Genomic DNA, 22,286 nt, shown 5'->3' with positions numbered 1-22,286 from the left:
AAAGGAGAAGACAGGCACACATGAAGGGGAATGAGACACACATGAAGGGAGAGGACAGACACACATGAAGGGAATGAGACACACATGAAGGGAGCGGACACACACACATTAAGGTGAATGAGACACCCATGAAGGGAGAGGACAGGTACACATGAAGGGTAATGAGACACACATGACGGGAGAGGACAGGCACACATGAAGGGAATGAGACACACATGAAGGGGTAATAAGTCACCCATGAAGGGAGAGGACAGGCACACATAAAGAGCGAGGACAGGCACACATGAAGGGGAATGAGACACACATGAAGGGAGAGGACAGACACACATGAAGGGGTAATAAGTCACACATGAAGGGAGAGGACAGGCACACATGAAGGGGAATGAGACACACATGAAGGGAGAGGACAGGCACACATGAAGGGGAATGAGACACACATGAAGGGAGAGGACAGACACACATGAAGGGAATGAGACACACATGAAGGGAGAGGACAGACACACATGAAGGGAATGAGAAACACATGAAGGGAGAGGACAGGTACGCATGAAGGGTAATGAGACACACATGAAGGGAGAGGACAGACACACATGAAGGGGTAATAAGTCACACATGAAGGGAGAGGACAGGCACACATGAAGGGGAATGAGACACACATGAAGGGAGAGGACAGACACACATGAAGGGGTAATAAGTCACACATGAAGGGAATGGACAGGCACACATTAAGGGGAATGAGACACACATGAAGGGAGAGGACAGGCACACATGAAGGGGAATGAGACGCACATGAAGGGAGAGGACAGACACACATGAAGGGAATGAGACACACATGAAGGGGTAATAAGTCACACATGAAGGGAGAGGACAGGCACAAATAAAGGGCGAGGACAGGCACACATGAAGGGGAATGAGACACACATGAAGGGAGAGGACAGACACACATGAAGGGAATGAAACACACATGAAGGGAGAGGACAGACACACATGAAGGGGTAATAAGTCACACATGAAGGGGAATGAGACGCACATGAAGGGAGAGGACAGACACACATGAAGGGAATGAGACACACATGAATGGGTAATAAGTCACCCATGAAGGGAAAGGACAGGCACACATGAAGGGTGAGGACAGGCACACATGAAGGGGAATGAGACACACATGAAGGGAGAGGACAGACACACATGAAGGGAATGAGACACACATGAAGGGAGAGGACAGGCACACATGAAGGCGTAATAAGTCACCCTTGAAGGGAGAGGACAAGCACACATGAAGGGAGAGGACAGGCACAAATGAAGGGAGAGGACAGGCACAAATGAAGAGGAACGAGACACACAGGAAAGGAGAGGACAGACACACATGAAAGGGCAATAAGTCACCCATGAAGGGAGAGGACAGGCACACATGAAGGGAGAGGACAGGCACAAATGAAGGGAGAGGACAGGCACACATGAAGGGAGAGGACAGGCACAAATGAAGGGAGAGGACAGGCACAAATGAAGAGGAACGAGACACACATGAAGGGAGAGGACAGACACACATGAAGGGAATGAGACACACATGAAGGAAGAGGACAGACACACATGAAGGGAATGAGACACACATGAAGGTAGAGGACAGGCACACATGAAGGGAATGAGACACATGAAGGGAGAGGACAGGCACACATGAAGGGGAATGAGACACACATGAAGGGAGAGGACAGGCACACGTGAAGGGGAATGAGACACACATGAAGGGAGAGGACAGACACACATGAAGGGAATGAGACACACATGAAGGGGTAATAAGTCACCCATGAAGGGGGAGGACAGGCACACATAAAGGGCGAGGACAGGCACACCTGAAGGGGAATGAGACACACATGAAGGGAGAGGACAGACACACATGAAGGGGTAATAAGTCACACATGAAGGGAGAGGACAGGCACACATGAAGGGGAATGAGACACACATGAAGGGAGAGGACAGGCACACATGAAGGGGAATGAGACACACATGAAGGGAGAGGACAGGCACACGTGAAGGGGAATGAGACACACATGAAGGGAGAGGACAGACACACATGAAGGGAATGAGACACACATGAAGGGATAATAAGTCACCCATGAAGGGGGAGGACAGGCACACATAAAGGGCAAGGACAGGCACACCTGAAGGGGAATGAGACACACATGAAGGGAGAGGACAGACACACATGAAGGGAATGAGACACACATGAAGGGAGAGGACAGACACACATGAAGGGGTAATAAGTCGCACATGAAGGGAGAGGACAGGCACACATGAAGGGGAATAAAACACACATGAAGGGAGAGGACAGACACACATGAAGGGAATGAGACACACATGAATGGGTAATAAGTCACCCATGAACTGAGAGGACAGGCACAAATGAAGAGGAACAAGACACACATGAAGGGAGAGGACAGACACACATAAAGGGGAATGAGACACACATGAAGGGAGAGGACAGGCACACATGAAGGGGAATGAGACACATGAAAGAGGAGTAAGACAAACGAAAGGAGAATGAGACACACATGAAGAGAACAGGCACTTGAGGAAAAATTGAGACGCATGAATGGGGAATGAAACGCTTGAAGGGAGGATGAAACACACAAATGGAGAAAGAGACACAAAGAGAGAAGACAGGCATGCAGAAGGAGAGGTCCAAGCTCTAGTGTATTTTGAGGTTAAAGGGGGCGTCTCCGCTGCACAGTAGCCTACAAGCTTCAGCCAGGTTTGCAAGGAATGGTGAATGCAGCTTCTCCATCAGCTCAACAACGGAGCCTGGCAGGATTGTGCTTGCGCAATCTTTATTTGTTCTGTTTATAAAGAGGCTGGAAGCTGGGTTTCTTGGCACTTGGGCCAACACCCTAAGGCCTAGTCATCTACCTTTGCTTTCATATGCAAATGATGCAGTACTTATTTCCGGCAGCTCGGGCCTACAACTCAGGTTCAAAGGGCTTTAACAGGTGGTATAGCCCATGGGATTGGACCACAGGGGCTAGAATGTAATGCTTGACAAAGGTGAAGGGAAAAGAGAAAGAGGCCGACCAGCAGCAATGTGGATGGACTCAAACGCAACAGCAATGATTGCACCATTGAGAAGTCTGAAGTTCCAATACAAGTGGTTTTCAATTGGTTTGGGAAACATCCTAATTCAAAGTATGTTTCCAGATACTTTGTCTACACAGTTTGTGCAAAGGCTAGCTTTTATTACTGTTTGAGGGTCTTGGCTGCAAGTGATCATGCTGTTCTGCTTGCATTGAAAATGTCATATAATTATTTTTCATTGAAGGTAGTGAGGACTGAAGATTGGTGGTGTCCATGTTTGCAATGGTTCTGTCATGTATGGGAGCAGTATTAGCCTCATTGTAGTTTTCCATCTGTTCCAGCTTTTGAGATCTGCTCCATGGAACTGTTGTCACAGAAGGCCTGTGATTGTGGGTGTGAGAAAGTGCCATCATTCTTGCATTGGTATGCCCCCACTTTTTTTGAACTGCTGATGTACTTTGACTGAGTGTGCCCTGGGCTCCTGTCAAACAGGTGCCCAGGGCCTGTGTTTGTTCCCTAAAGCTGTGTTGAAACTAAAACCCAATTGGCATCTCTGGCCATCTGGGGGCGACCGGGTGGGAAATCTTCAAAAACGGCTGATGATTTAGATTCCCTACTGAATACCATTGATAGGGACGAATGTGTGTTAGTGGCTGGGGACTTTAATTGTACATTTGAACCTGTCCCCAATCTGGATAATGGGTGCTATGGTGAAGTTGATCAGATTTGGAACATTCCCCACCTAACCATTCCACCTGTAAAAAAAGTAACAGAGGCCGTTATGCAATGGCTAGGTCTTTGCCTAGAATGGAATCTACGAGCAGCGAATGGGAGGGACAAAATCTGACCTGATGGGAAATGCTACTTTCGACAACTCCCATAACTCGAGCCGTATAGATTATTTCTTAATCAAGTTGGAGTTCTGGAGTTTACTAGAGGATATGGAAATAGTTACAAGATCTGAAAGTGATCATAATCCCCTGGTAATAAACTTATCAATAAACGGTGACTTACAGAGAACCAGTGCCACTAACTTAATTACTGCTGAGGCTGTTCTTACAAACGATTGTAGAAGGGTACGTTGGGCCAGGTTTCTGGAAGATCCAACTATTATAGACAAGGTTTCAAAAGAGGTATCGATAGCAACCAAATTGATGGTGCCTTTACTAGACGATGCTAGTACACTGGAACAAATTGGGGTGATTCACGAGTCCCTTTTTAACAAAGTCAAAACATTTTTTATTAAACCAGCTAAAAGAAGGAAAACCGGCTTGGTTCAAAAAGGAGCCACATGGTATGATAAGACTTGTCGTCTTGCCCATAGCTCCTTGATAGCTGCTATTAAAATTAGGTCAGCTGCAGACATTAAGCAAGAAAGAGCAAACTATAAGAAGGTGCTTAAGCAGGCGAAGATAAACTGGGACGAGCAACGTTGGCTAGATCTGTATAAGGCCAGTATTTCCACCAACCAGCAAAAATTCTGGGAAGTAGTGAAATGGGGAGGGACAGGGGACCAGCAAACTCCAGCTAATTATGTCCCAGCCGAGACATGGGTTAAGCACTTCTCGGCGCAGTTCAGTAATACAGATCTGATCGCCAGTAATCTAGGAGAGACTATCAGTGCTCCGACTGCAGTCCCTTCACATGACCAGATAGTCTTCACGGAACTGGAGGCTGTAAAAGCTTTAAAACTAGTTCAGAATGGGAAAGCTCCCGGAATGGACTGTGTTCCAGCGGACCTTTTTAAGTTTGATCAAGATAATAGGGTCCCTTACATAATTAATTTAGCTAATGCCATAGCTAGAGGAATCAGAATCCCTGACTCTTGGAAAGGGGCGGAGATCCTACCTGTGAATAAAAAAGGGGATAAGACTGATGCGGGAAATTACCGCCCCATCAGTCTTATCGATGCCCTGCAGAAGGTAATTGCCAGAATGCTGTTGGATAGAATCCAGTCTTGGATGACAGAAGATAACAAGTACTCAGATTTGTTATGATTTATTGGAAGACTGTGTTTCTAAGAGGAGGCACAATATACGCAGCATTTGTGGATCTCAAATCTGCGTTTGATTTGGTCCCCAGAGTTAAGTTGTGGGCAGCATTAAGGAGAATGGGTGTACCATCTGCCCTTCTTGAGTTCACAATCAGGTTGCATGAGGAAAATTTCGCCAGAGTAAGGTGGGGTCGCCAGGGACAGGTGACCGATTCTTTTCCTGTGACCCGTGGAGTGAGGCAGGGCTGTGTCCTGGCCCCCACCCTATTCATACTTTTTATCAACCACGTGGTTCAGTTCCTCTTAGAAACTCTGACAGATGCACCAACACTGGGTGGGACCAAACTTCCCCTTTTAATTTATGCTGATGACACCCTAATTTTAACAAAAAACACAGATGGGTCTTCTGTTGGCTATAAACAAGTTTGTGGACTTATGCAGCCAAAACGACCTCTAAATTAATGTTTCTAAGACTAAGTTTATGGTCCTGACAAAGAATAAACCCCTGAGAGGCCATGTAACGATGAAAGGGACTAGCTTAGAACAAGTAGAGGTTATGACATATTTAGGAGTTATTATTGATTATAGGTTACGCTGGAAAGAACAAATTGAGGCACTTAGTCTAAAATTTGCACGATTATCGGGGTGCCTTGTAAAAGAACAACGTTGCTCCCTGACTAAAAGAGTTCCACCGGCGCTTAAAATCCATAGCGCCAAAATTAGTATCGCCATACTTTATGGGGCAGATCTTTGGGGGAATGTGGATCTGGCTGCTTTGGATAAAATCCAGAACAATTTTTTTCGCAGTCTAGTGAGTCTCCCACCTTCGACCCCATCTCTACCACTTATGCTAGATATGGGCTTTTATACTATTAAACATCATGCCCAATATAGGATGGTTGCGTTATGGAGACGTATCTGGTCTACCCCGGAGTTAATCATGTTTGCCAAAGAGATACAGGATGTAAGAGCGCAACATGGGGCAGGGGATATACCCTGGTTTAAATCTATTAAGAATACCCTATTTAGAATGGGCCTCCATTCGCTCTGGACTGAGCCGGGTAATCACATCTTCCCGTCAAAAAAAGACTTTGAACTTCTTTTCTGGTCCTTAGTTAAAGAAGAACATGTTACGCTTTCTGAGAAATCAAACCTGACAAGCATGTTTTTGATCCATAAAGTAGTCCCACATACAGAGACCTATTGGGACACCATTCTTAAAAGTTCCGATAGGAAACTATATCATCAGTTCCGTGTAGGAACTTTGCCACTAAGAGAATTCACTAATAAATGGCATAACCAACAGTCCTTGTCCTGCCCTTGGTGTCATGAGAAAAAGGAATCCCTAGGGCACTTTCTGTTTGCATGCCCAGCTTACTGTGAACCGCGCCATAAATGGCTAAAACCAATATGTAAAAGACTAAACACTCGGGTGAGCAGTGAAGCAATGTCAATCTTGAGATACAATACAGCCGAATGGCTGTCTATAGGGTTGGCAAAATTTCTTGGATGGGCCTGGCTAATCAGAGCAAGGTGTATACGAAGAGCCAATAGCTGAATGTCTAATATGCTGGACTTAACCTATTTTTTCTGGGTGGTAACCCTGCAATGTCTTTTTATACCTGTATAATCTTGATATTAACGTCTTTCTATGCTATTTAATTGATTTTTTTAAAAACAAGATTTATGATAATATTGTTTGTATAAAATTGTTCATATTTGTTGTGTGCTTTGTGTATGTATTTTATTATGCTTGTCTTATATGAAGAAAAACTTTGAAATAAAGACGTTAAAAAACTAAAAAAAAACTAAATGGTACCATAGGTACCCAGGGCATGGTGACCAGAGAAGACCCCTAAGGGCTGCAGCACTTATTGTGCCACCCTTAAGGGCCCTGTACCTTGGCACCCACACACTGCCTTTGCAGGCTGAGTGCCTAAGTACAGAACTAAACAAAGAGTCGACATGGCACACATCCCTGTGTGCCCTGCCCACAAACCCACTGCCCTGACATACATCAGTCACCCCTCTAGCTGGGTGCCCTATGCCAGTGGTGTGGGCACAGGGGCATGAGCCCTGTGCCCCTACAGTACCAAGGGCCATTCCTGGGCATTGTAAGTGCAGTGATGCCATTAAGAGTATATGGTGCTGGGAGGTCGACATTACGAACTCCACAGAACCATAATGGCTACACTGAAGACTGACAAGTTTGGTATCAAACTTCTCTGCACATGAAATCCACACTGATGCCAGTGTGGGATTTAATGAAAAATGCACCGGAGGGCATCTTAGAGATGCCCCCTGAAACCTAACCACAATCCACGCCTGGACTGAGAGGCTGCCTAGGCTGCCACACAGCAGACATGTTGTTGGACCCCTGGGCGGAGAGCCCCCGCTCTCCTGGGCCTGCAACAATGCACATCATGGGCGAGGTGCTAGGTCTCCTACCCCAGGATGGGCAGGGGGAAGCTTCAAAGGCCTGCCGCCTCTGTGAGCTTCTCCAGACCATTTGCTGTACCCAGCAACTTGCCCCCACCAGTCCTGACCCCCACTCTGGTGGGAAGACTGCCGGGCAAAACTACGTCAGGAAGGAGGGTGTGCCAGCCTGTGCCAACCCCACCCCTCACGTGGGGGAGACGAGGCGAAGCACGACCCCGTGCTCCGGCCATCTTAAAGATGGGGAGCCCTGCCCAATCACAGCTAGGCTCCTGCCCTCCTCCCACAGGAGAGGAGCAGGCTTGGGGGTGTACCCACTTCAGGACAGGGACCTATTGGTCCCTGCCTTTGCCCTACCTATAACGCCCCTAAATTCAGTATTTAGGGCCTCCCTGAACCTTCCCTGAACCTTCCTTCCTTAGATCCTGATACGAGTAGAAGAAAGAAGATCAAGAGGAAGAAGACCCGCCGTGCAGCTGCTAACAACAGGATGACCACATCTGACTTGGCACCAGCCCTACCGGCCTGTTGATCCTGGAACCTGCTCCTGCCTAAACCCCGGCGACTCCAGCGGACAGCAACCTTGGGACACCCAGAGGACCTGCGTGACTTGACCCTCTTAAAGACTGGGACTCCCATCAGCAGATGCTCTGCTGCAACAACACCCCTGGTGCCAGTCAGGAAGCTCCGGACCCGTCCACTCTGCACCCGCTGAGCCCGGCCCGTGCCCAATTGATCCAAGACCACGAGGACGTCTCCCGGGCGACTGGTACCCGAAGTTCAGTGCCCAAAGACCCTCCTCGACGAACCAGACGACGCCTGCAGACTTAGAACCAGGGGCCCCTCCAACCACGAACAGCCGAGGGTAAGCTTTCCCGACACCTAAAGACACCCCTGCACCCGACGCCCTACAGCCCCCTGTGCCTTCTTTTAGGGTACCTACCTGTGCTCCAAGATCCCAACTTACCTCTCGTAGTGGTGGTCGCCCCTGAAGAGTCTCCGTCCCCGAGCCTGCAGCCTTCGTTCGTTTGTTACCTTTCCCATTGAATAACATTGAGCGCCTGACGGCTCAAAAGCACCCTGCACCCTGCCGCCTGAGTGCATCTGGCCGTGCAAACCTTGCCCTATCCTACTTCCCCCTTTGCCCTAAGCAAGTGATCCAGAGCCCAGCTCCCACAGCCGCGTGGCCTGCTAGCCAGCAGCCACCAACCGAAGGCCCCCTGCCCCTCATGGGATAACATTTGGCCTAACTACCTCTACACCCGGCCGCCCCTGCGCCGCTGAGGGTGAACCAACTGTACCTACCTGACCCTTGGGGACCCCTGAGTCTATGCCCAGAACCTTAACTTTACCAGTCGAGTACTCACCTGGAAAACGGGGAATCACTTCCCTGCCATTGGATAACATTGACTGGTTTGACTTGAAAAATCTTCTGTCTACTTTTGGAAACTTAAAATATTCATATAAAATCAACCAAATTCCGAATTCCGAAACACTCACCTGTGATCAGGAGAGAAGCCAGTACTGTAACTTGTAGTCCAGTACTGAACCGCAAAAGTAATCCTTACCGGGTTTACTAGTAACCTGTAATTTCTCCTTTGGAATCCATTGTCTGATTTTCTATGAAATTTCTTCTAAGTGTCTACTTTTGAAAACTTGAAATATTTTTAAACAATCATACGAAATACTGAAACCATATTACTTACCTGTTTTAAGTTGAGACTCTGGTGCTGGACCTAGGAGCCCAGAACTGGATTACAAAAGTAACGAGATTGTACTTTACCTGCAACCTGAATTTTCTCCCATTGGATAACATTGCCAGATTTATGTTGAAAAGTTTTTAAGTGTGAACTTTTAAAATCGCTTTATATTCCTGAAAAATCACTGCAATAACTAGAACGTTTTTACTAAATTGTTTTCAGCTTAGATTCCAGGACTGAATCTGGGATCCAGTCCTGGAACTACCAAAGTAATCTACAAAGCAAACAACTGTGTTTATATAGGAAAACCCATTGAGCTCAATGCTAAATTGTGTGTAGAATTGTGTTGCCTACTGCAACCCCTGTACCTATTGTGTTTACAAAGTTTATTGCCTTTCTGCAAAGTACTCATCTGAGACTTCTCATATTGAGAACAGTATATTTTGATACCTGTTGGTTCTAAAAATAAAACAACTATATCTTTGATATAAAAATAATTGGCTTGGAGTTCAGTCTTTGAGTGTGTGAAACCTTTTGCTGACTGAGTGTGCACAACAAATGCTTTACACTGTCCTCTGGTACTGCCTTACTGCTCGACCAAGCTACCATTTTAGAGAGTAAGGTCACACCTGGCTTTAACCTCTGTTATACCTCTGGGGTTTGTGGACTCTATACATACTGTACCTTGTTCTGGTCCAGTATATACAGAGCCACTTTCTCACAGTGGGGCCTCCAGGTTTTGGCACTCTGAATTGTGGAAATCTACGAGTATCTGGTGACGTTCTTTGATAGGCAGTCAGCATCACTTGGGAGTGTGAAGTATTTGTCTGAAAGCAGTAACCTAGTGCTGGTGAGCTATTGGGAGCAAGGCACTCTTCCGCCTTTCACCACCTCCAGCAATGACCACATGCACATGTGTTACTATGTATCCAGAATATTTTACAGTGGTAGTATGAAAATCAAACCTATCCGTCTTAGCAAAACGATAATGATCTCTCAATTGTTGAACAACTATCTTAACATGAGAGCTGTACGTTTCCAAGGAGTCTAACTAGATCAAAATATCTGAACAAGGATTGGCAGCCAGGGGCCACCTCAGATGGCTAGCCACCAATTTGAGCCATTAATACTTCAGAATTTCGTAAAACACAATAGAGGCAACTTCGGGCACAAACTTGAGTAAAAGCAATGTGCTATAAGATCAACGCAGATAGATGAATTGAGAGGTAATCTTCTTAATTTTTGCAATTCTTCCTTCATGATCTTCTCACTGAAGAAAACAGTTATGCGCAGCCAATGCGTTTCACCCAGGTATGGGCTCCTTCAGGACTGCAAACATATACAGACATAGTTTACATTACTCTCTCATACAAACAGTTTGGCTTACATTTAATCCCTACACACATAAATACAATATCACCAAATATTAAAAATACGCGAATCATTGCAAACACATAGTTACTGAGCTTATAGTTTCACCAATTCTTCACAGTACAATAACATTCATATATATTTCTTGACTTCCTAGCATTAGACCATCTTTTATATAAAACATTATTTATTCATTGTTTACAGGCTAAATTAAAGACTCAAGTCATCATACATTATTGCATATTTATATTGACATTTTTTACCGCCCTCACCGGTAAAAGACCAACATCAAAGATTCTCCACATTGTGTTATTGGAATGGACTGTTAACAAGTATGCTTGAACGAGTGCTTCATATTGTTCTTTACCCATAACTCAGATAAACATATACCATATCATTCAAAAGTTCAGAAACAACAAAAAACAACCTGTACCCACCAATCCATCATGTGGGAGGGATCAAATGATTCAGAATAGGGGGGTACACACATTGTGCGGCCGTAATATCCTCATGTCTTAATATTACAGAAAAGAAAACAACAGAACGACCTAAAACGAGCACAAACATCGGGGGAGAAATAGAGGTGTTCAGAAGTAAACGATATTGCTCAAAACTGCTTGATGAAGCGTCCCAACCCCCAACTCTAGTGGTATTACCGTACAAGTTAACCATTTAATTTCACTTCCCCAAAAATAATGGTATATTTGCCCTTGATTTCTAAAGGAACATTTGTACATCAAATAGTCTTAGTCCATACATGATTTTAGTGTATAGATTCTGTTGAACAAAAAATCAAAATCCACAATTAGTACTGCCGCCTAGTTCCTGTATTATAAAAAGGATTCAGCAAAGTTTGTATTCTCTACATAATTTACATCAGGGTATGTCTAATACCAATATTACTTCCATTATTAGGCAAAAGGGAAAACCAGCGAGTCAAGGAATATTAAAAACGGGTTATCCTCATCCCCCATTATATGGATGCCCAACTCCGAGTTATAGCTGAGTGGTCCCTTAGGGCCTAGACAGACATTGGCTCCATATGTACAGGTTAGTGGTGGGTAGAACTATATGGGGCCTCCTTTGGAGGCCAACGTAGGACAGGCCAAAAAATGCATACCTGAGCACTCCAACAGCTACTACTCTTAAAGCATGGGACATAGGCACCAAGACTTTACCCTTTAACAACATTCCTGTGACCGTCCCCCTACACCCCTATTCATTTCAGCTGTTTTTCCCCCGCCCAATGAAATGGTCCCTTTGACAGATGGAGGGAGGGAGGCTGTCTGATGGTGTCAGATATGTTTGTGGAAGGGGAACTACGCTCGTCTGGGAACTGCGCAGCAACCTTTAAACTCCCAACAACAGAAGAATACCAGTACCTTCAGCTGAAACACTGGCTGTTACAACCCCAAATGTGACTCGCTGCATCTAGAGACCTGCTTCCCATAGAGAGATTTGTGCAATACGGGAGTACAACGAGGGGCGGTATCTCATTTCTCTACTCTCTTTTGCTCACGACTGGCCCCTTACAGCCCCTGTGGCATACAGCCTTTTGGGGCACCGTCCTGGAGACCCCTCTAACGGATAAACAATGGTGCTCTCAATATAAAGATATTGCTAAATTTAATAGATATATGTTTCTCAGAGAAGCCCACTATAAACTTATGTACGACAGGTACCTAAACCCTCAAAAGCTCCGCACTCTTTTTCCAACCACTTCAGACAGGTGCTGGCGGGGCTGTGGAATGCTGGGTAATTTTTGCCACATATGGTGGGACTGCCCCTCCATTCAACCGTTTTGGAAAGGAATTCTCGCCCAGATCCGAATGTTCCTAGGCTACCCAATACCAGATTCCCTAGAACATGTCCTCTTGGGGGTGTGCGATCCTAGTCTGAAGCACCAAACTGAGGGGGATTGTTGTATCATGTGGCTACGCCTGGAGGCTGTCAAAATGGCAGTGACCAGAGCCCCCCCCCCCTCTCAGTGGCATGCCCGGTTATGGCAGGCTCTGGCCCTTGAACGCATGGCGGATTTCATGGCGGATGCCCATACAGGATTCGAATGTACTTGAAGCCTGCTGGTGGGATATCTAACGGAGGAGTTGCCGCTCTTTTCATGTGGCCCCAGACTGTGGGCTCTGCATCTCTTTCAAACATAGTACTCCGGGCTCCGCGACGATACCCCTGGGGACTTTGGGGTATTCGAGTCTCCTATTCTATTCGGCTCCGCGTGTCTGGGCATGGAGGTGGTGGAACAACCGCCCTGTCACTCCCCTCCTGAATTCACTTCTGCATGTCTGCCTTACGAAGCCATCTGACCTTCCGTCTGACTGTGATACAAACCACAGGATTGTTTTGTTTAGTTATTTGGTATTTTTCTGTCTAAGTTGTGGGCTCAGATATATGTAGCACAGGTGCATTGAAAAATATTTTGTTGGTTTGCTGAATATAACCTGACTGGTACACCTGCATATGGGATAAACTTAGCCGAGTACTTGTGGAGAGTATGTGTTTTATCTCTAGCTACATATAACTCTTCGCTTATTCTAATGTTCTATGGAGTCTCGCAAGTTGTTAATGTTTAAAACTGCAATAAAAAGATTTTGGCCCCCCAAAAAAAGGGTTATCTCAAAGTTCACCTAAATGTCCCCAAATAGAATGCACAGTTATTTACTTTAAAAGACGTATGAGCCTTAAGATGTGCAATAAAACCAATTCTCATAGAGAAGATGGGGGAGGGCTGGAAGGGGGGCCCAGGTACAAGTATGAGTACACATACCTCCGAACGTGTTGCAGAACAGCATAATTGGACCCTCCAAAGCGTACCTTCCAGTAAAGACTGTAGCCTAGAGCCGAAGCTCCTGAACAACTCAGACAGCAGGCTGCTGTGGAAGCAGGGAATGTCGGTGGGACCCATAGGACTAATTGGGAAGATGGGCTTCTGTGTTCTAAGAAGAGACACCACAACTGGCGCCACCAGGTGGTTGGTCATACCTCAGAAGGTCTGGAGATTCCTATTGACCCTGGCACACAACATTCCCCTTGCAGGACATCCTGGGCAAAGCAAGACTTCGGACAAGCTTGTCCCTCACTTTCACTGGCCCCACATATCTGAAGACACTAAAGAGTTTTGTCGCTCCCGTGTCACCCGCCAAGTCAGTGGTAAGTCAGATGGCACTACAAAGACCGACTTAATCCCACTACCTGTAGCTGGGGTTGCTGTGAGAGGGTAGAAATAGACATTGTAAGTCCCTTAAACCCTCCAACAGCCTCTGGGTATCATTTTATCCTAGTGGTGGTGGACCATGCTACTAGATTTCCAGAGACTATTCCCCTTAGGACCACTACAGCTCCAGTGGTGGCTAGGACCCTCTGGAAATCTTTTCTACAGTTGGGTTTCCTAAGGAGGTCTTGTCAGACAGAGATGCTAACTTCATGTCTAGCTATATCATTGCTATGTGGAAGTAATGTGGTGTTAACTATACGTTTACCTCGCCATATCATCCACAGGGCAATGTGCTTGTTGAAAAATTCTAAAAGACCCTTAAAGGTATGATAATGGGACTCCCAGTAAAGCTGATGCGAAAATGGAATGTCTTACTACCTTGCCTTCTCTTGGCATACAGAGAGGTTCCTCTGAAACTGGTGGGCTACAGCTCATTTGAACTACTGTTTAGACATCCTAGGGGCCCATTATGTCTAGTTAAAGAAGGATGGGCACAACCTCTCAAGCCACCGGAACAGGACATAGTAGACTGGGCTTGCGTTTTCACATGGCTGAGTACGTGAAGAAGGCCAGCAGAAACCTTGAGACAAGCTGAGAACTTCAAAAAGCTTAGCATGACCAAAATTCTATACTGACTGTTTTATAAGCCAGGACAGAAAGTGTGGGTGTTGGAGACTGTGGCCCCAGCAGCTCTCCAAGACAAGTGGAGTGGACCCCACACTATATTTAAAAAGAAATGTGAGATAATCTACTTAGTTGACCTAGGCACTCCAAGAAGTCCCCACAGGGTACTTCATGTGAACCGCCTGAAACCTTTTGTTGATAGAGCGGACATGAGCTAGCTCATGGCATCTGATGAGGGACAGGAGGAAGAGAGTGACCCTCACCCTGATCTCCTCTCAGAACCCTGTTGATGGGTCAGTGGAAGGAGTAGTCTTGGCAGACAGCCTCACTGGTCAACAGCAAGCTGATTTCAGACAGGTTCTCAAAAAGTTTCCTGGTCTCTTTACTCTGACACCCAGTCAAAACCACCTGGTGCACCCATAAAATGGACACAGGTGACGGCCTGCCTTTGTAGGGCAAAATGTACAGATTGCTTGACTGTGTCAGAGTTTGCATAAAGTCTGAGGTGTAAAAGATTCTGGAGTTGGGTCTTTGAGTCTTCAGATAGCCCTTGGGCTAGTCCTTTAGTCCTTATCCCAAAACTTCACATCCAGAATGGTAAGAGAGAGGTTTTGTGTTGACTATAGAGGCCTTGATGCAGTCACTAGGATCGATGCCCATCTAATTCCAAGGGCAGAAGAGCTGATTGATACTTTGGCCTCCGCTCATCTCAGTACATTTTACATGATTGCTAGATATTGGCAAATCAGACTCTCTGAGAATTCCAAACCAAAAACAGCATTTTCAACCCCCTGTGGGCATTATCAATTTATTGTGATTTCTTTTGGTTTGAAAAATGCACCTGCCACATTTCAGAGGTTGGTGAATAAAGTCCTAATATGTCTTAAAGCCTATATTGCAGCATATGTAAATACTGGGGTGGTGAAGTTAGGTAAAGAGCGATGATGGATTCAACCCAGATCTGTGACTGGGGTTGAGTGTCTGAAAAGTTTCAACGCTTCGTCAATCATCTCCTTGAGTTTGCTTTATTCACCCTAAGTTGGCAGGGTATGGCCAGACGTGGGTCCCTTGCCCACTTTGCCACTGGATTTAAGCTAGCCTGGCTGATGCGGGGTGTTACCCCGAAACCGGTACTAAGATGCTTATTTCCAGTCCTGGGAAAACCTGGCTTGGCAGTTTGGGCTGGACAGCTCCGATGAGGAACAAGGACAAGACTGATTTTCATACGGCTGGGTCTGAACGAGGGGGGCGGAGTGAGCTAAAGAACAATGATGGATTCAACCCAGATCTGTGACTGGGGATGAGTGTCTGAAAGGCTTCAGAGCTCCGTCCATCATCTCCTTGTGTTTTCTCTGTACATTTGACCTAACTGATAGATGTTGGCAAATCAGACTCTCTGAGAATGCCAAACCAAAAACAGAATTTTTAACCCCCAGTGGGCATCATCAATTTATTGTGATGCCTTTTGTTTGAACAATTCACCTGCCACATTTCAGAGGCTGGTGAATAAAGTCCTAACATGTCTGAAAGACTGTAGTGCAGCATAGCTAGATGATATCGCTGTCCTTAGCTTCACCTGCAAGGATCACCTAGTCCACCTCAGAAATGTACTTGAGGCCTTGCAGAAGGAAGGCCTCACTTTCAAGGCAGCAAAGTGCCAGATAGGGCAGAGTAAGGTTGTGTACTTGGGCCACCTGGTACGTGGAGGACACATTTAACCACTGGAAATCAATATTCAGACCATCATGGACCGGGTTGCTCCCGCTACCCAGTCTCAGGTCAGAGCTTTCTTGGGTGTGACTGGGTATTACAGGAGGGTTGTCAAGGGATATGGATCTATAGTGACCCCCTTGAGTGATCTGCCCTCTAAAAGAATGCCTAAGAAGGTTCAGAGGACAGTTAGCTGTCACAAGGCATTTGATGATCTGAAACAAGCCATGTGTTCTGCTCCAATTCTGTAAAGTCATGACTACCATTCATTGTCCAGATAGATGCTTCAGTGATAGGGGTTAGTGCAGTGTTTGTCTACAAGAGGAGGACAGGGGGGCTTTTTCCTCTTTTACCAGAGTGGGAGGTCCAGCATAAGTACCCCAGAGCCAAAATTCAAAACAAAAGGTATGCTGTTCCTCAATGATAGGGTGTCAGAGTCAGGGAGGTCGTGACCAATTTACCCAAAGGGGTATAGAGTTGGTGATCCATGTATTGGATTGTAATGCCCTCACACACCCTTTCAGATGTCATGCTTCATCAACTGGGTTGCTCCTCGTTGGGTCGGCGGTGCAATACCCAACGGGCTCGCTGTAGTAGGGGCACTTTGGCAGAGATTTTTTTGCAATCGCCGTATGGTGAAGTGGGGGTGAGGGGCCAGAACTGTGTAGATGTATACGTTTTGAGAAGTGATTTTAAAATAGGGTTGGGAGTGCCAGGAAAGCCAAACTTTATTCTAGGAGTCTCCTAAGTAAAAACGAGTAAAGAGGTGCTCTCTCAAGCTTAATGTCTTGGGTTAGAGCGTCTCTATTGATAAGTGAAGGTCAACATGTTTCTCGCTTAGAGTATATTCTACCTGAGATTCTTCGGGACCAGAAAGGTAAGACTATCTACACTTTAAAATTTGGTGACATGGAATCATACTCACATCACCCAAGTATCTACCTATTAGTGTATCTGTTTAGAACTGGAACTACCCAATTCCTTAGACTAACCAGGCTTCAGCAGTACCCGGTAGTTTCACGAATAAGGCAATGCTCATATGTAAGGGATTGTGTGTATTCTGCGTCAGCCCCAACCTACCCACTCCTACCGGGTCTGGTCCTGAAGAATCGCAGGTAGAATATACTGTTTTTACTTACAATGCCCCTACTACAGGGAGCCCGTTGGGTATTGCACTGCCGACCCGACGAGGAGCAGCCCAGAGGATGAAGCATGACACCTGAAAGGGTGTGTGAGGGCATTAGAATCCAATACATGGATCCCCAACTCTAAACCCCTTTGGGTTAAGTTGGTCACAACCTCTGTGACTCTGACACCCCATCATTGAGGAACATCATAACTTTTGTTTTGAATTGTGAGTGCAGTGTTGTCACAAAGTAATGCAGAGGGCCAAGATCAACCAGTAGCTTTTATCACCAGAAGGTTGTCCCCCAGGGACAAGCGTTTGTCAGCTATTGAGAGGGAGACCTTTGCTGTGGTCTGGGCCTTGAAGACATTGAGTCCATACCTGTTTGGCACTCACTTCATCGTTTAGACAGGAGATGAGCCCCTCTTATGGCTTAAACAGATGAAGTGGAGAATAGACCTGGGAGTACCAAGCCAACGCAGATGCACTTTCTAGATATTTCTACTTAGAAAATGAAGACTCACCTGGGCTAGGTTCATCTCATGTCTTTACATTTGGGGGGGTTGTGTAGGAAAGAAGGATCTGTTTTAATGTTTATCCCCACATTTTACATGGTGTCAGTGTGTTTTTGACCTTGCCTGCTGTGATCCTACTAATCAGGACCCTAGAAACGGTGCTCTCTCTCCTAAAATAGTTGTAGTCGGTACTTTTGTACCTCAACAATTGGCTACTGGTGTACCCTTGTAATTCCCTAGTATATGGTACTAAGGTACCCAGGGCATAGGTACACCAGGGATCTCTCATGGGCTGCAGCATGTATTGTGCCACCCATGGGAGTCATTTTAAACTCTGACTACAGGCCTGGCAATGCAGCCTGTGTGAGGTGATGCTTGCACATCTCACAACAGATATAAGCACTTGTATCTGATGTCATTGCACTTAAAACCAAAGTCACTCCTATGGTAGGCCCTTCAGTCCTGCAGGCAGGGTGCTTGGTTATATGTGTGAGGGTACTGATGCATGAGAAGGGCATCCCTACAAACCCTGGATTCGGTTTTCCAGGCTTTGTAAGTGCGGTCAGCCATTTTAAGGTATATAGTGGACATCAGTCATTGGGAGATGTCTAACTATTTAATGACTGCACCAAACCTTGTCATGTTTGGTATCAAACATGTTAGAATCCTACCCAACGCCACTTCCAGTGCTGGAAGTATGATCCCATCTACTGGGGCCTCTCTTGGGGACTCCCCTGTACTCCCGGTAACAGCCTTTCTGGGTCTGCCAGCAAGCCAGTGTTGCTGCCGACCTCAGACACAATTCTGCCCTCCTGCTGCTGAGCTGAGCTTGAGCAGGGGAAGGTAGAAATCTAGGTTTCCTGTCACAGGGAGGTGACCACCTCTCAAACTGTGTCTCCAAGTTCCTTGCTGCTCAGCCTTTGTGAGTGTGATGTAATAGAATGTTCATGGGTGCATGGTTTGGATGAGTGGTCAGTTGAAATGAGTGGGGCTGAGCTCCCGGTGGGGTCTGTACTATCTTACATGTAATCTACACTACTGGCTGCGGGAAATGTCCCTCTGAACTAATTTTTGGTCAATCACGGAAAACTTGTTTCCCACATCTAAAGTTCGCCAAAGGACCATACTGCAATCGGGAAAACAGACCAAGAAGTTAAAGAAAAGATGAAGTATTATGTAGATTACAAAAAAAACATCCAGGAGCTAGAATATTAAGTAGGAGATTTAATGTTCGTATAACAATGACAGATAAGGAATTCACAAAGGAGGTTTCACCCTTTCATTGAAAGTGACAAAAGTACATGGAGCAGCTCAAGATGATAGGAGGTTAGTAATGAGGAACACAACATTCTTCAAGAGGTATGAAGTGAGAGCTCATGAACAGGAACGCATGCAAAATGATATTCTATGAGAGCTTCAAAGGAGCCAAATTGATTAATTGAACATTGTTAATGCGTTGTACAACAATATGTGGTTTTTCTTTCTTTCTTTCTTTCTTTCTTTCTTTCTTTCTTTCTTTCTTTCTTTCTTTCTTTCTTTCTTTCTTTCTTTCTTTATTTCTTTCTTTATTTCTTTCTTTATTTCTTTCTCTCTTTTCTCTTTCTAATTTTTAATAATGCACTGTCAGGCTAGAATAGAATGACATTGCTGTGGAAGTACATTGAGAATGCTTGGTTTTGAAGGAAAGTGTAACTGCAACAAATGATGGACGGAATGCTAAAGGATTCAAACATTCTCCCTCAGTCAAGAGATCTGAGTTAAATCCACTGTTCTTTTGCCCACTACTCCACCCCAGTTTAGACCCAGCTATATACAAATCAGTCTTGACCCTGTACCTCATGGGAACAGTCCAGATCGAACTGCAAAGCCAGGTCCTCCCTAGACCGGAAACAAACATCCTGGGACCGGTTTCAGGGTATGTCACCCTTCATCAGCCAGGCTAGCTTGAATCCAGTGGCACAGTGAGCAAGGGACCCTACGTCTGAGCATACCCATCCCACTTAGGGTGAAAAGTGTAACTGTAAGAAATGATGGACGGAATGCTGAATAATTTAAACATTCTCCCCCAGTCAAGAGATCTGGGTTAGATCCATTGTTCTTTTGCCCACTTCGCCACTGGAGTCAAGCGATCCTGGCTGATGAGGGCTGAAAGCCCGAAACTGGTCCTAGGAGGCTTGTTTCCAGTCCAAGGAAGAACCTCGCCTGGCAGTTTGGGCTGTACTGTTCCCATTGGTTGCAGGGTCATGACTGATTTGCAAATGGCTGGGTCCAAACTGGAATGGCATGGTGAGCACAAAAATTATGGATTTAGGCCCAGATCTCTGTACTGGGATGAATGCATGACATTGTTCTGCATTCTGTCCATCAATTGATCTTTTTGCATTTGTCACCCCGAATGGGAAGGGTATGCCCAGACGTGGGTCCCGTGCTCTCCATGCCACTGGAGTCGAGCTATAATGGCTAATGAGGCTTGAAAGCCGGAAACCGGTCCAAAGATGATTGTTTCCAGTCCAGGGAGGGCCTGGCCTGGCACTGTGAGGAGATGAGGAGCAGAGACCAAGCAGTGCAGGGAAACGACCCATAAAACTCCTGCTGTGCCTGCCTAATATTTAGACGACATTACAGTGTCTACTGCTATTCAAAGCTTCTGCATTTTATACTGTTTATTTTCGTGGGAGCTGCCATGGCAAATTACCTCAAACTTTGTTTGTATTCTGTTTTTCTTTGTTGGTTTGAAAATCCATAAAATGTTTATTAATAAATAAATATATATTTTGCAAAGTTATCGAATGGATCTAATGTACATAGGTGTGTATTTGGTACGTAGGCAGCGCAAACCTAGCCGAAAAACAGCAGAACCTGCCAGAGCTCGTTAATATCACTTAAACTCTGTTTAGCGCTGGTAACGTTTTTAGGCAGAATGAGACTGTTAGACCTGGCTTCTTTGGCGTGGTTTCCCCTGTCTTTTTGCCTCTGTCTCCTGTATTTTTGACGCTGTGCTGGATTTCGTTTTTGCTGGTTTAGATGCTTTGGGCACTTTGCCACTGCTGATCAGTGTCAAAGTGCAAGTGCTCCCTGTGTATATTATTATTGTAATTGGTTATCCATGATTGGCATATTTGTATCACCAAGAAGCCCCTAGTAAAGTACACTGAGTGTGACAGGGCTGGTGATACAAATGCTACTAGTGGGCCTTCAGCACTGATTGTGCCACCCACATGAGTAGCCTTAAAATGGCGTCTCGGGTCTGCCACTGCAGTGCCCGAGTGCAGTCTGTGAACTGCCATGTCCTCCTGGTCAGTGTCCCCACTGACTAGGCCTAACCCTTCCCTTTCTGTATACAATGGTCACCCCTATGGAAGGCCCAAGGTACCCCCTTGGGCAGGGTGCAGTGTATGTGAAAGGTAGAGCATGTACTAGTGCAGGTGACCTGCTCTGGTAATGAATGACAGCCATTTTCGTTTTTCACTATTGTAAGGCTACCTTGCCCATAGGCTATCAAGGGGAATGCTGGCTACAGTGGCTACCAGCATATCTTCCCATAGGAGCAAGGTAGGACATAAAACTCTGGTATCCCTGAACACATCTTTTAGGAAAGGTGGTTTTTAAATCCTGTGTTTGAGAACAGCACTTTTAGAAAGTAGCTGTTCTCTTGTCTGATTTTTCTGTGTGCCTTGGCCTGTTTGTGAATTGACTGTCTAGTTTGTGAGTGACAGGGGCTGGGTGGCTCCTAGAGGCTGAGTGGGCTATCCCTGGGCTGAATAGCTCCATCTGTATCTAGAGTGGTGGGAGGGGGTAGCACCTGGGCCTGAATTGGGCTGTGCCTGCCATCCACAATTCTGGCTCCACCTCCTGCTGGGTGGCTGACGGCCCTGCCCCTCTCTCTGAAAGGAAAGGATAGGCCAGGAAAACAAAGTTCTCAAGGAACATCCAGAACTGGTTCAGACCGGGCTCAGAGCCCTCCTGCACAAAGGGAACAAAGACTTTTAGGGGTATAAGTACCCCTGACTACAGAAAATTAGATTATCCTGGAATCAAGAAGGAACCTCTGCCAAGGAGAAAGCTGGAAGACTGAAGAAGGAAGACTGTCCTGCTGTTGCTTTGCTGGACTGACCTGCAGTTGCTTTGCTGCCAAGGAGAGGGGAAGGACTTTTGCTTTGTGCTGTGTCCCCTTGCTTGAAGGAATCTCCAAGGGCCTGAGTAGAGCTGGCTCCCTGTTAAGAAGTTCCAGGAACAAAAGGACTTCACCCCCAGCTTCCCTGAACTCTGCTGAGAGAGTTTTGTTCTTCCTCCAGTGCTTGGGCCGGTTGTGGTGCCTCTGGAAGTTGTACCTGTGTTACGAAGCTGGAAACCAAGATTTTAAAGACTTTCTGCAAGTTTCATCGCATCGCTCGCTTGCTGAGCGCATCTCCGTCAGTGCGAGGAACTTCCAGCCGCTACGGAGGGCGAGATCGTCACAGTGCCTGTTGCCGCTGCCAGAGTCGTCGCATCCTTCATTTGCGGGACGCACCAGTCCAGT

General features: G+C 46.0%; 1 protein-coding gene across 1 annotated transcript in view; it reads left to right on the top strand.

Annotated features, from left to right (window-relative positions):
• Window positions 1-22,286, top strand: part of LOC147661249 (NFX1-type zinc finger-containing protein 1-like) — an 805,409-nt gene that overhangs the window by 10,132 nt on the left and 772,991 nt on the right. The window lies entirely within an intron of this gene.

This window comes from Lissotriton vulgaris, unplaced genomic scaffold (genome assembly GCF_964263255.1).
Source record: "Lissotriton vulgaris unplaced genomic scaffold, aLisVul1.2 SCAFFOLD_534, whole genome shotgun sequence".
Lineage (NCBI taxonomy): Eukaryota > Metazoa > Chordata > Amphibia > Caudata > Salamandridae > Lissotriton > Lissotriton vulgaris.
This window is presented reverse-complemented; position numbering and strand designations above follow the sequence as displayed.